The 12,170-nt window shown below is 36.0% G+C and overlaps 1 pseudogene; it reads right to left on the reverse strand.

Annotated features, from left to right (window-relative positions):
* Positions 1 to 9,874: 9,874 nt before the first annotated feature.
* Positions 9,875 to 12,170, reverse strand: part of LOC122791425 — a 45,787-nt pseudogene continuing 43,491 nt past the window's right edge.

Raw genomic sequence — 12,170 nt, forward strand, 5'->3', positions numbered from 1 at the left:
AATTATAATACCTGTATAGCTCATTACATATGTATATATGGCATTTACAGCAATATGGGACAAGGAGAGTTAACTAGAACTATCTTCACTGAGTAAAAACAGCATTTGAAACAGTGATTCATATGACACTTCTTTAGGAAACAGGTTTTCTGATTACTTAACAAAGAGAACAGCTACAATTGCTTCCAACAACAGGTGAATTGCCACTGTCTATTGCAATGGTGTAGCCCTACATGTATCAGTTGTTGGTCCCTTGATCTTGTCTCATTTCAGAAATGATCTTCCTTAACTAGATTTAGCTTCTTTGTTGTATGCAGATGTTGCAGTACTAACAAAATCCACTTGGTTTTCTAGTACACTCAACTCTCTGCTGCAAAATGATTTAACAATAGTTTGGACTTGCCTCTGAAAAAATAGCTTATGGTTTAACAGTAAGAAAACAATGATTATGTCATATGGAACACATCAAAGATTAGCCCAGATTCTGCCTCTGCCACTAACTTATCCACAGGATGAAATATTACCAGCAAGGACAAAGATACTTGGGACTTGTATATAAACCTATCATTTTGCATTGTTGCTATAAACCAAGTACATAAAGCAATAATTCAGTTAAAAGTAGCATACAAAATGTTCCTCGTGAATGATCACCTAGATATGGCCATATCCTATGTATATGTATTAGTTATATAATAAGCACATTATTATCCTCTTCTTCTTCCTCTGTCACATCTGTAATTTTGTCATGCCTTATAGTACTTTTCCGGATGTTGCCAATGAAAACTCATCCATCCCCTGACCAAGGTTCACTCATATAAGCCCTTCTCAGATTTTTGACCCATCTGCATTCTTATCACCTTAGGAAAAATTCTCAAAAATGAATTTTCATTCAAGTCACCTCATGCCTGAAATATAAGATGCTCTCAAGACACCAAATGGGTTCTGGTTTGGCATAAGCACCATAACTGCTATGTGCAACTTTGCAACTTCCATAGTGATAACATGTTTCATGCTGAACAAGGACCATCTCATTCTAGTGGTAGATCATTCTCTCCTAATTACTGTTATTTTGCTTAATATCATCAGCATCAGAAAATTCAAATAGTTTGCTCACATCTTATCAGATAGGTGTCCTGTATTTATAGGTTCATAAGTGTGTACTCGGCTAATGACCAATGAGGCTGTGGCAACGTGAAGCATTATCAGCTACACCAGGAGAAGTAGGGCAGTGGATGTGTAACATATGCCAGCACAGGTAGCTGGCATTTTATAAAAAAAAGTTATGTCATTTGTATATTAAACTGATTTATACAGATGCTTGTGTTGAAAAATGTATATGTTTCAGCAAAGGATAATGGAAGAGAAGACGTTAATCTGAGACCAGCTAACTCTGAAAAATAGTAAGAAATTAAATTACTTAATTTACGTGATAAGGATTGTATCTTACAGTTCTGATTGCAGCCAGAGACAACATGTTTGGGAAAACAAGTACTAGGAAGCTTTCTGTATTGTCTTTAGAAGTGAACTAATTGCTACAGTGGAAGGATAGAAGTTTGACACTGTTTTATGACTTCCAGAAGCTGCAAAAGATCTTAGCAAAAGCTCTACGTCTGTGTATTACTGACACACATATATGGTAAAGCCTGGCAGCTTCTAGCCAAGGGGGTAGTATGGGAACCAGAAATCATATGACCAGATGTGTGTGATGTCAGCCAGCTTTGTAATGATGTTTTAATACTAGATGAGACTGAAGTCTCATGGCACTCTGTTTTTGGAATCTGACAAAGAAGGACTACTAACCTACTTCATTTTGCCTTGCTCTATTACGTGAACCAGGGAATAGTAATTCCTTAGATCAGTCAGGAAATTATAGCAAGATTAGTTAAGTGCCATTTTTTTTCTGTATCTGTACGAATTTGTTCACCTGTGTTATTTTAATATTTCCTGTGACTGAAACTTTGGTGTTTAATGCAAATAGTTATTCTATATTTTCATGTTGTTTTATTATTTATTATTAATCATATTTAAACTTTTCATTGTGGCTGGTCCTTTAGATAATATTTTAACCTTCGAGAGTATTTATATCTATTTGGTGACTCTGTGATCACTGCTGAAATCCTTACTGCATTTGTCAAAACACCACCATTTTTGTACTGATATTAATTTAATTCAGTATAATTGGGTAACCTTGTAAGAGCCTTAAAGTAGCTGGCTTTGGAGTGTCTTGTGGCAGTAACTACCTTATAGTCTGGGCAGAAGGGGGCATAGTTAGTAAATCTGTGCCAACCTATCTCAGGTGTGTGTGTGTGTGTGTGTGTGTGTGTGTGTGTGTGTGTGTGTGTGTGTGTGTGTGTATGTGTGTGTAAACAAATAAACCAAAAACAAGGTCACCAAACCGCAACTTGTAAATCCAAACGATGACCAAGTAAAGCGAAATAATAAAGCTCTGGATGGCACTTAAAAAAGAAACCGATATTTTAATGAACCACGTACAAAGACTGTATGAACATCACACAATATGTTTTAATTTCTATCACTTCCTCAGATGTGGGCTGGTGAAATACGAAATCCATTATATATTGTGTACTCTGTCTTAATTAACCAATCAAAATACAAATTAGTTAATTAATTAAATGGGTTGTGAAAATTCGTATCAATACAAAATGTTTATACAACGGACCTATTACCCTAAATGTTTGAAATTAAAATTAAAACATATACCAATTTATTGCAATGAAAATACTGTTAGTAAAAAACAAAAATAAAAACAATAAAACTGAGACATATTAATGTACTGCTTTCCCATTCTTTCAATTCATCTAGCACCATCTGGTGGTCAAAATCAAAAATTCATAAGAAACATCACCTCATCTTAAGACATACCTAAAAATTTAATGTGTAGTTTAAAATCAAATATATATATATATATATATATATGTTATATAAAAAATCATAATGTTAAATAATTACAATGATTGCTGTCATTAAAATGTTTAAAAACTTTGTGTACATATTACTAAAGTTTTGCTGATCTCAATTTCAGAAGGGGGGCTATAGAAATATTTTCATTAAGGCCTGGAACTTTATTCGCCTCCAGGGTTAATTGCCAGTATAGCTCTCTATATTCAATTTTTTCCTCCCAAAAGCCGCCCCTTGCATCAATGTTCAATCTCTCAATAACAAAAAATACAAATTGTGCAGTGGAACATCCCTTTGTGTGCTTATAAAGTGCATTTGTTTCCTTTTTAACCTGAATATCGTACATGTGCTCATAAATTCTTCTTTTCAATTTATGTTCTGTTTTTCCTACGTAGAAAGCCTGACATACCTGACATAATGTCAGGTATACCAGGCCTTTAGAATCACAATTATTGTAATCCTTTCCTTCTAACCTTATATTTCTACTTTCTAAAAAAAACTTTTTCTTTATTAATAATATATGTACACTGAAAACAAAGGTCACATTTAAATGTCACTTTTTTAGTTTTGCCATTGGAATGCCACATATTTTGATTTCTTTCCAACAAGTTTTTTAGATTGCTTGAATTCTTATAAACTACCTTCAACTTGTCTTTAGAAATATTGTCCAAATCAGTGAAGGCTATAAATCTATTCCATTCACTTTCCATAACATCCCTCACTATTTTTGAACTAGCATCATATTCTAGGACTAATGCTTTACCAAAATTTTCATCTGTTTTTCTTTCATTTACCACATTCTCAGATAAATCTACTCCAATGATTGGCTTAAATTTCCCCCTCCTACCTTCCAACACTTCATTCTCAGTCTTTTCTAACAACCAGTCAGGGTAGCTCCTACTTTTAAACATATTCCTAAGAACATTCATTTCATTAATGAAGTCATCATCATTAGAAGTCATTCTACATGACCTAATATACTAGCCTTTAACTATGTTTCTCTTGTAATACATAGGGTGAGCACTTTTATAATGTAAATAAGAATTAGAATAAGTCTTTTTCCTAAAAACTTTAGAATAAAATGTATTATCTTTTTTATAAATTTTGATATCCAAAAATTGTAGAATTTCCTCACTCAACTTAAAAGTAAATTCTAAAAAATTTGTACTTTCATTTAAAAACTTGATAAATAATAAAACTTGTTCAGCAGGTGCAACCCAGAGAATACATATATCGTCCAAAAATCTCTTGTATTGGATCCAACATTTACTACATTCAGAGTATAGGACAATTTTTTTCCTCCCACTTAGCTAATACCAGATTAGCATATGTAGGGGGACAAGTGGCCCTCATCGCTACTCCCTTTATCTGGTGAAAGTATATCCCCTTGAAATAAAATAAATTATATTTTAATACCAAATCAATTAACTGCATAATAACAATACAATCATTGTGACTTAAACTATTATCTTTGAAAACTCTCTCTACTAATAACCTTAATCCTTGTTCATGGGGTATACTAGAAAACAGGTCAACCACATCTATAGTCAAAAACTTCAGGTCCTCATTCCATAAATCTTGCTTTAAACCTCTTAAAAAGTCCCATGAGTCCTTTAATATATTATTTCTCTTGACCCATAATGCTTTTAATTTTAAATCAACAAACTTGGCAAGTGGCAAAGTTTTTGATCCTTCAGCAGAAACAATCAGACAAGGGGGGGGGGGTTAACTCATCCTTATGTATTTTTGGAATCCCAAATATAGTAGACATTCTAGGCGTTTCCACCTTTAAAAATCTAAATGTTTTACAATCTATTAAGCCTTCTACTAATAAATCTTCTAGAACCATGTGTATGCATCTATAAGCTATGTTGATCTCATTTATAGAAACACTAGAATATTTGTCGGGATCCCTTACAATTTCATTCATCTTACACTCATACCTCATACTGTCCATCAAGACTATCCCTCCTCCCTTGTCTGTCTTCATAATTCTTAAGTTTTTATCACCTCTGAGTTCATTTAAGGTCTTACTTTCCAACTGATCCAGATTACTTTTGTATTTAACCTTTTTAAAACAGTTCCTAATCTCTCTTTCTATTACATTTTCAAAGTTTTTTATTTGAGGGTGGAGGGGATGGTTAAATAATCTTGTCCATTAAAGTTCTGGCAAGGTTTCCTTTGTTTCAAGGGATAAACTTGATTCCTTTGCTTAACAAACTAAAATGCTCATTTCTTAAAATCACATGGCTAAAATTATAAATCCTAAAATCATTTTTAATAAATTTAAAAGGGTAGGTATTGTCTTGAACAAAGTCTACTACTTCTAAGTCGGGGTGGTTACTACTACTAATCCTCAGTACCTGATCCTCCCCCTTCTTGTTTCTCCCTGAAAATTTGGATTTTGCTGTTTTTGGTAACCATCCCTGTTTTTTAATCTTTCAGATCTTCTTACAGGTTGTTCACCTCCAAAATCATCCAAATCCGACACTCGTTCTACTCTCCCAGTCTCATTTAAATTAGTCTCCATTTCTACATCCATGTTCCTTATTTCCAAAAACCTCCCACCAATCTTGTGTTTGGGATAAGCAGTATAATTTTTATAATCATTAATATCTCTCTCAAGCTTCTTCATCTTCCGTTTAATAAGTTCATTACACTGTCCATCAATCTCACTTCTAATATTATTATATTTCCTTTTTTCCTCTGGAATAGTAAAATTGAGATCACTTTTTATACATTCATTCAAAACCTCCACTTCTTTTAATAAACCACTCTTTACCCTATTGTTTTCTGCTATCATACATTTAAGCACATCCAGCCCACATCTGCTGCATATCTCTATAAGCTCTTTATACAAATTACTTCCTGGTACAACACTGTTACTAAATTAAAAAATTCTTAGTCCCTTAGGGGCTATGCTTTCAGAAATACATTCTGCTAAATATGCATTTTCGATATCTAAAGATTTAAATTTGTATAACAGTTTCCCAAACCTAAACAGTTTTTCTTTGTAAGTCTCTGAAACTGGCCCAGGTCTAACCATTTTTGTTTTTAAAGTCTGTCATAAAACTAACCTGAAGTCAGTTGCGAAAGTCCATAGAAGTATCACTCTGTCCCACATTTGATGGTGAAATCCATGATCGTAATACAGTCGAGGGTTTACTTTCAGTACCACGGTTGTTTGTTTCTTCTAATGCTATTAGCATCCTCAGTGTATTCCGGAAGTCTGTGCAATTCAGGCTGTTGTTGCCTGTGGAAGAAGCATCTCCATTACGTGCGTCTTCATGCTGTTTCTGATGACCATTTATTTCCCGGTTCCTCCCTTCAAGAGTTATACTAACACACTCCACCATGGATTGGCTCAACGGAGTTAGTAAGTCTATCAGTTGAGATAGTTGGCCAATCAGTTTCCTGGTCTGGTCAATCTCATCCTTATTGCTCCTTCCCTCTCTGTCCATGCTCGTTTCACCTTCCTTTATAAGAAAAACATCCAAACAAATAAACCAAAAGCCACAAGATCACCAAACCGCAACTTGTAAATCCAAACGATGACCAAGAAAAGCAAAACAATAAAGCTCTGGATGGCACTTAAAAAAAGAAACTGATATTTGATGAACCATGTACAAAGACTGCATGAACGTCACACAATACGTTTTCATTTCTATCACTTACTCAAATGTGGGCTGGTGAAATACAAAATCCATTATGTATTGCCTTAATTAACCAATCAAAATACAAATTAGTTAATTAATTAAATGGGTTGTGAAAATTCATATAAATACAAAATGTTCATACAACGGACCTATTACCCTAAATGTTTAAAATTAAAATTAAAATGTATACCAATTTATTACAATGAAAATACTGTTAGTAAAAAACAAAAAATAAAAACAATAAAATGGAGACATATTAATGTACTACTTTCCCATTCTTTTAATTCATCTAGCACCATCTGGAGGTCAAAATCAAAAATTCATAAGAAACATCACTTCATCTTAAGACATACCTAAAAATTATGACCAATGAGGCTGTGACAACATGAGGTATTATCAGCTACAACAGGAGAAGTAAGGCAGTGGATGTGTAGCATATGCCAGCACAGCTAGCTGGAATTTTGTAGAAAAAAATGTTATGTCATTTGTATATTAAACTGATTTGTACAGATGCTTGTGTTGAAAAATGTATATGTTTCAGCAGAGGATACTGGAAGAGAAGACATTAATCTGAGTCCAGCTAACTTTGAAAAATAGTAAGAAATTAAATTACTTAATTTAGGTGATAAGGATTGTATTTACAGTTCTGATTGCAGCCAGAGACAACATGTTTTGGAAAGTACAAGGAGGATTTCTGTATTGCCTTTAGAAGTGAACTAATTGCTACTGTGGAAGGATAGAAGTTTGACACTGTTTTATGACTTCCAGAAGCTGCAAAAGATCTTAGCAAAAGCTCTATGTCTGTGTATTACTGACACACATATATGGTAAAGCCTGGCAGCTTCTAGCCAAGGGGGTAGTATGGGAACCAGAAATCATATGACCAGATGTGTGTGATGTCATTCTGTAAGCCAGCTCTGTAATGATGCTTTAATACTAGACGAGACTGAAGTCTCATGGCACTCTGTTTTTGGAATCTGACAAAGAAGGACCACTCACCTACTTAATTTTGCCTTGCTCTATTAAGTGAACCAGGGAATAGTAATTCCTTAGATTAGTCAGGAAATTATAGCAAGATTAGTTAAGTGCCATTTTTTCTGTATCTGTATGAATTTGTTCACCTGTGTTATTTTAACATTTCCTATGATTGAAACTTTGGTGTTTAATGTAAATAGATATTCTGTATTTTCATGTTGTTTTATTATTTACTATTAATCATATTTAAACTTTTTATTGTGGCTGGTCCTTTAGATAATATTTTAACTTTCGAGAGTACTTATATCTATTTGGTGACTCTGTGATCACTCCTGAAAGCCTTACTGCATTTTGTCAAAACACCACCATTTTTGTACTGATATTAATTTCATTCAGTATAATTGGGTACCTTTGTAAGAGCCTTAGAGTAGCTGGCTTTGGAGTGTCTTGTGGCAGTAACTACCTTATAGTCTGGGCAGAAGAGGGCATAGTTATTAAATCTGTGCCAACCTATATCAGGTGTGTGTGTGTGTGTGTGTGTGTGTGTGTGTGTGTGTGTGTGTGTGTGTGTGTGTGTGTGTGTGTGTTTGTGAGAAAAACAAATCTCAAACAGCATATGTGTGTCAGCTGTTTGGAGCAGGGACATGAAGCACTGGTTTCACAGAAAGGATGCTGGAGGATTTGGTTTGGACAATCGGCTGAGGATTCAACTCTATAGCTGTGCCACTGGGGAGTCTTACTGGGGACATGGAGGGAGACAGAGAGAAATCCAGACCCTGGACTGTGTGTGTTCCCTGTGTGCTCTTAAGGGAAATTGTGCTTGATACAGAGAACTGCATCTGGAAATACTGGTTTTATCCATTTTTGTTTCAAGTGAACAGCCATCTCCTTGATTACTGGCCTAGAGGGGGACATCACTGAGTCCTTTGTAAGCCTAGCCATGAATAAGAAGTTTGCCATGTTCTGGTACCCTTGGTAGTGTAAACATGGGCTTGGAAATGAAAGATTTACAAGCAGGCCCCTATGAGATGAAGCATTTATAGGCTGCCAGTGGCCATCAGAGAAGTAAGTGCAAAATCAGGGCTGAATTTCTAGTTATCCATCCAGTTAGTCCTCCAACTTTCACTTGAAATTGGTTAGGATGAACTCTGTATCACATGAATAGAGAGTCTGCTCCAGAAAAGGGGTAGTCTCTGGGATACATGTTTTTCTCTCCAGCAGGTCATATTTATATCATAGGCAACATTTAAGTTTTTAGAAAGGGTAATATTGCTGCTCTTTGTTTTGTGGATATGCAGGAGGTCCACCAGACTGAGGTCTGAAGATGCCTTATATGCCAGGTGTAGCCTCTCAACAGCCTGTAGGAGAAAGAGTACAGGGATATAGCTTTGAGGCAGTCTGCACAGGACATGTTATTCACAACCTGTATTCTTTTAGTGAGAAACCTCTGTAGACATTTCTGTTGTTGGATGCACCTGGTTAGGTACATACCAAAGGGGGTGTTGTACTCACTGATAGGCCTGATGAGTGCCAAACACAGTGAAACAATGAATTCTTTTAATCTAGATGTCATATCTTTGCTTATACATTGTGCAATAGAACGATTTCCTCACTAACATAGATCCATGGTGGCAAAAGTTTAGATTACTTACCACTAGTTCCCAAAGTCCCTGACGTTTGGGTCGACTCTTATGGGTGCATTGTTGATATGATAATTAGCAGAGGTGTTCAACTTTGAAAAGGATACTATTATCAATGTATTGCTATTTAGCTTTATTCCATGGGTTTGACACCTGTTATTTCTCTATGTTAGCACTTCTTGGAGAACATTAATATATGAGGGAGATTCTATGACGGCTCCCAGTTTGCAATCACCTGTAAATTTTGTCAGCTAGAGGCACTTAATATTGGCCTTGACTTCAGAGAAGTTGATGCCAAAAAGCAGCAGTTCGAGGAAGATCCATTTTTCTTTCTTTCTTTTTTAACATCTTATGTTTATTGTTTTACAATATAAATTAAATGTTTTAATTCAAACATTCTAGCCAAGACCTGGAACAACAGTTAAGCTGACACCATCAAAATGAACATCAGTTATATTCATCTTTATGAAGCTGATGTAGATTCCACATCTACTAGGTAGTTCCAAGTGTTCATTGCATCTAAAGTGCGTGACTCCAATTACAGGTCTATTACACCAAGACAGTTCAGAGACTGTTTCATGTATGAATATGCTCAAATGCTTTTTTTATTTATTTTTTGGAAGCTAATTCAATTTTCTTTGAAATGTAGTTCTATACCATTTTAGGCACATCTTCAAAACCTTTCTAGCCTCCAGAATAACTTCCCTTCTGTGCATGGCCCAGTAACATATGAAATGGATGGAGAGAAATAGTTCCTGAGGTAGCTACTCCAACAATTACACAAGTTCCAACTCCAATCTAGCAAGACTCCAATACAGATTTAATTAGACCCACATTTCCAACACATTCCAAGGCATACTCTAATCCTCCATTGGATAGATCTAGCTGCACTTCTTGAATGAGCTTCTCATGATTTTTTGGGTTGATGCATTTGGTCACACCATAGGATCATAGGTTCCTAAATGCAAACTAGGCTAATGACCACTATGGTCTTTATAGATCTAGCCATGCAACCTAAATGTGTCCCACAAGTTATATGTTTTAAAGCTTTACAGAGGGTTATTTTTGGTTACGACATGATTTGCTGACTGCCTCTGTTCATCTGAGACATAGGCACCAGAACAGGGGTGAATTTTTGGTTTCCCATCCAATCGTCCAATTTACACTTAAATAAGGTTAGAGAGGGATTTTGTTTCACATGAATAGAGAGCCTGTTCCAGAGAAAAGGAATTCTCTGAGATACATATATACGTATCTTCAACATATCTTACTTGCATTGCAAGCAAAATTTAGGTCTTTAGATCTAGTAGTTCTGATGCTGTTTGTTTTGTGGATGTGCAAAAGATTCATCAGAACAGAGTCCATGGATGCCTTATATGCCAGGCAATGATCATCATTCACACATCTCTAGTAGACTGAGCACAGGAAAAGGGCTTTGAGATGATCTGCAAAGGACAATCTGCTTATGCCCAGTGTTCTTTTTGTAAGGAACCTTTGCAGATGTTCCAGTTGCTGCATGTGTCCTGGTACAAAAAGGAGGGGCCATTATAAGCAATGATGGGTCTGATAATGGCTGAGTATAATGGTAGGATGACTTCCCTAGATCTAGATGTCATGCCCTTACTTATAAGTTAAGCAGCACAGAAGGATTTCCTTACTACCTTGGACACATGTTGGTCGAAGGCTAGGTTATTGTCTAAATGTGTTGTCAGATCCCTGACTAGTGGGTCAACTCTCAGGGGTGTTTATTAATGGCATAGTTTCCTGGAGTGGTTGACTTCCCAAAAGGTACAATAATGCATTTCTTGGCACTGAGATTTAAGCCATGACTCTGGCACCAGTCATTTGTCTATATTACACCTTCTTGCAAGATGTTAGTGTCTTGTGGGAATTCTATGACAGCTGCCAGTTTTCAATCTTCTGCAAACTTAGTCAGCCAGGGATCTTTGACACTGGCCTTGACTTCTGTGAAGTACATACCAAACATGAATGGGCCCAGCACAGAGCCTTGAGAGAGCCAATTAGTGACTAGACTCTTTAAGGAGGTGGTCCCATCAATCCTAACTCCCTGGGTCTTATCTGTGAGCCAGCTGACTATCCAGCATATTATATAGGGTTTTGTGCCTAACTCCAAAAGTTTGTTAACAATGCCTGAGTGGTGTATTGTATCAAATGCCTTAGCCATGTCAAGGTAGGCAGTATGCACTGTTTTATCCTCATCTGGTGCCTTGGTGACCTTCTCAAAGAAGTTCATCAGGTTCAGTAAGCATGACTTTCCTTTGACAAAGCCAAACTATGCTGGATCCAATGTATGAAGGTCTCCTACATTTCTTTTGATCATTTCCATGGCAATTCTTTCCATGGCGTTGCATATATGACTAGTCAGACTAATGGGTCTGTAGTTTCTGGGATATGTTGATGATCTGCCCTTATGAAGTGAGATGACCATTGTAGACTTCCATTCTCAGGTTATGAAGCATGTCTTAAGACAATAGTTAAACAGTTCAGTAGTAACTCCAGTGACCCTGATAGGTCATACTTTAGACTATTCAAGAGGCATTCCAGGATATTATAATGATCCACTGAGGCTGTGTTCTTGGCCTTAGCAACAGCAGCCAAGACATGCTCTATATTTAGAGTTGGAGGGGTTATGTTGAAGGTATTTATTGGGAGGTGGCTGGGGGTAAGTGGGGGGTAAAGTTGGAAATGAAACTGTCAGCCAGCAAATTCCCTATATTGCCCAGCTCAGTGAATATAGTATCATTAACCACCAGTTCAGCACATTGCTGTGTGCTGCATTTGAGATTTCTGACATAGCTGAAGAAGGCCTTATGGCTGTCTTTTGCTTTTGGACTTAATTAGCCCTCTTAGCTTCCTGTTTATTTTGATGACAGAGTTCTTATCTTTAAGAGAATTACACTTCCTGATTTTAGCCATAATGTTTTTCCTTTTGTTATATAACTTGTTTAATATTGGATGC

The sequence above is a fragment of the Protopterus annectens genome, chromosome 17.part0 (assembly GCF_019279795.1).
Source record: "Protopterus annectens isolate FY-2018-M chromosome 17.part0, PAN1.0, whole genome shotgun sequence".
Classification (NCBI taxonomy): Eukaryota; Metazoa; Chordata; order Ceratodontiformes; family Protopteridae; genus Protopterus; species Protopterus annectens.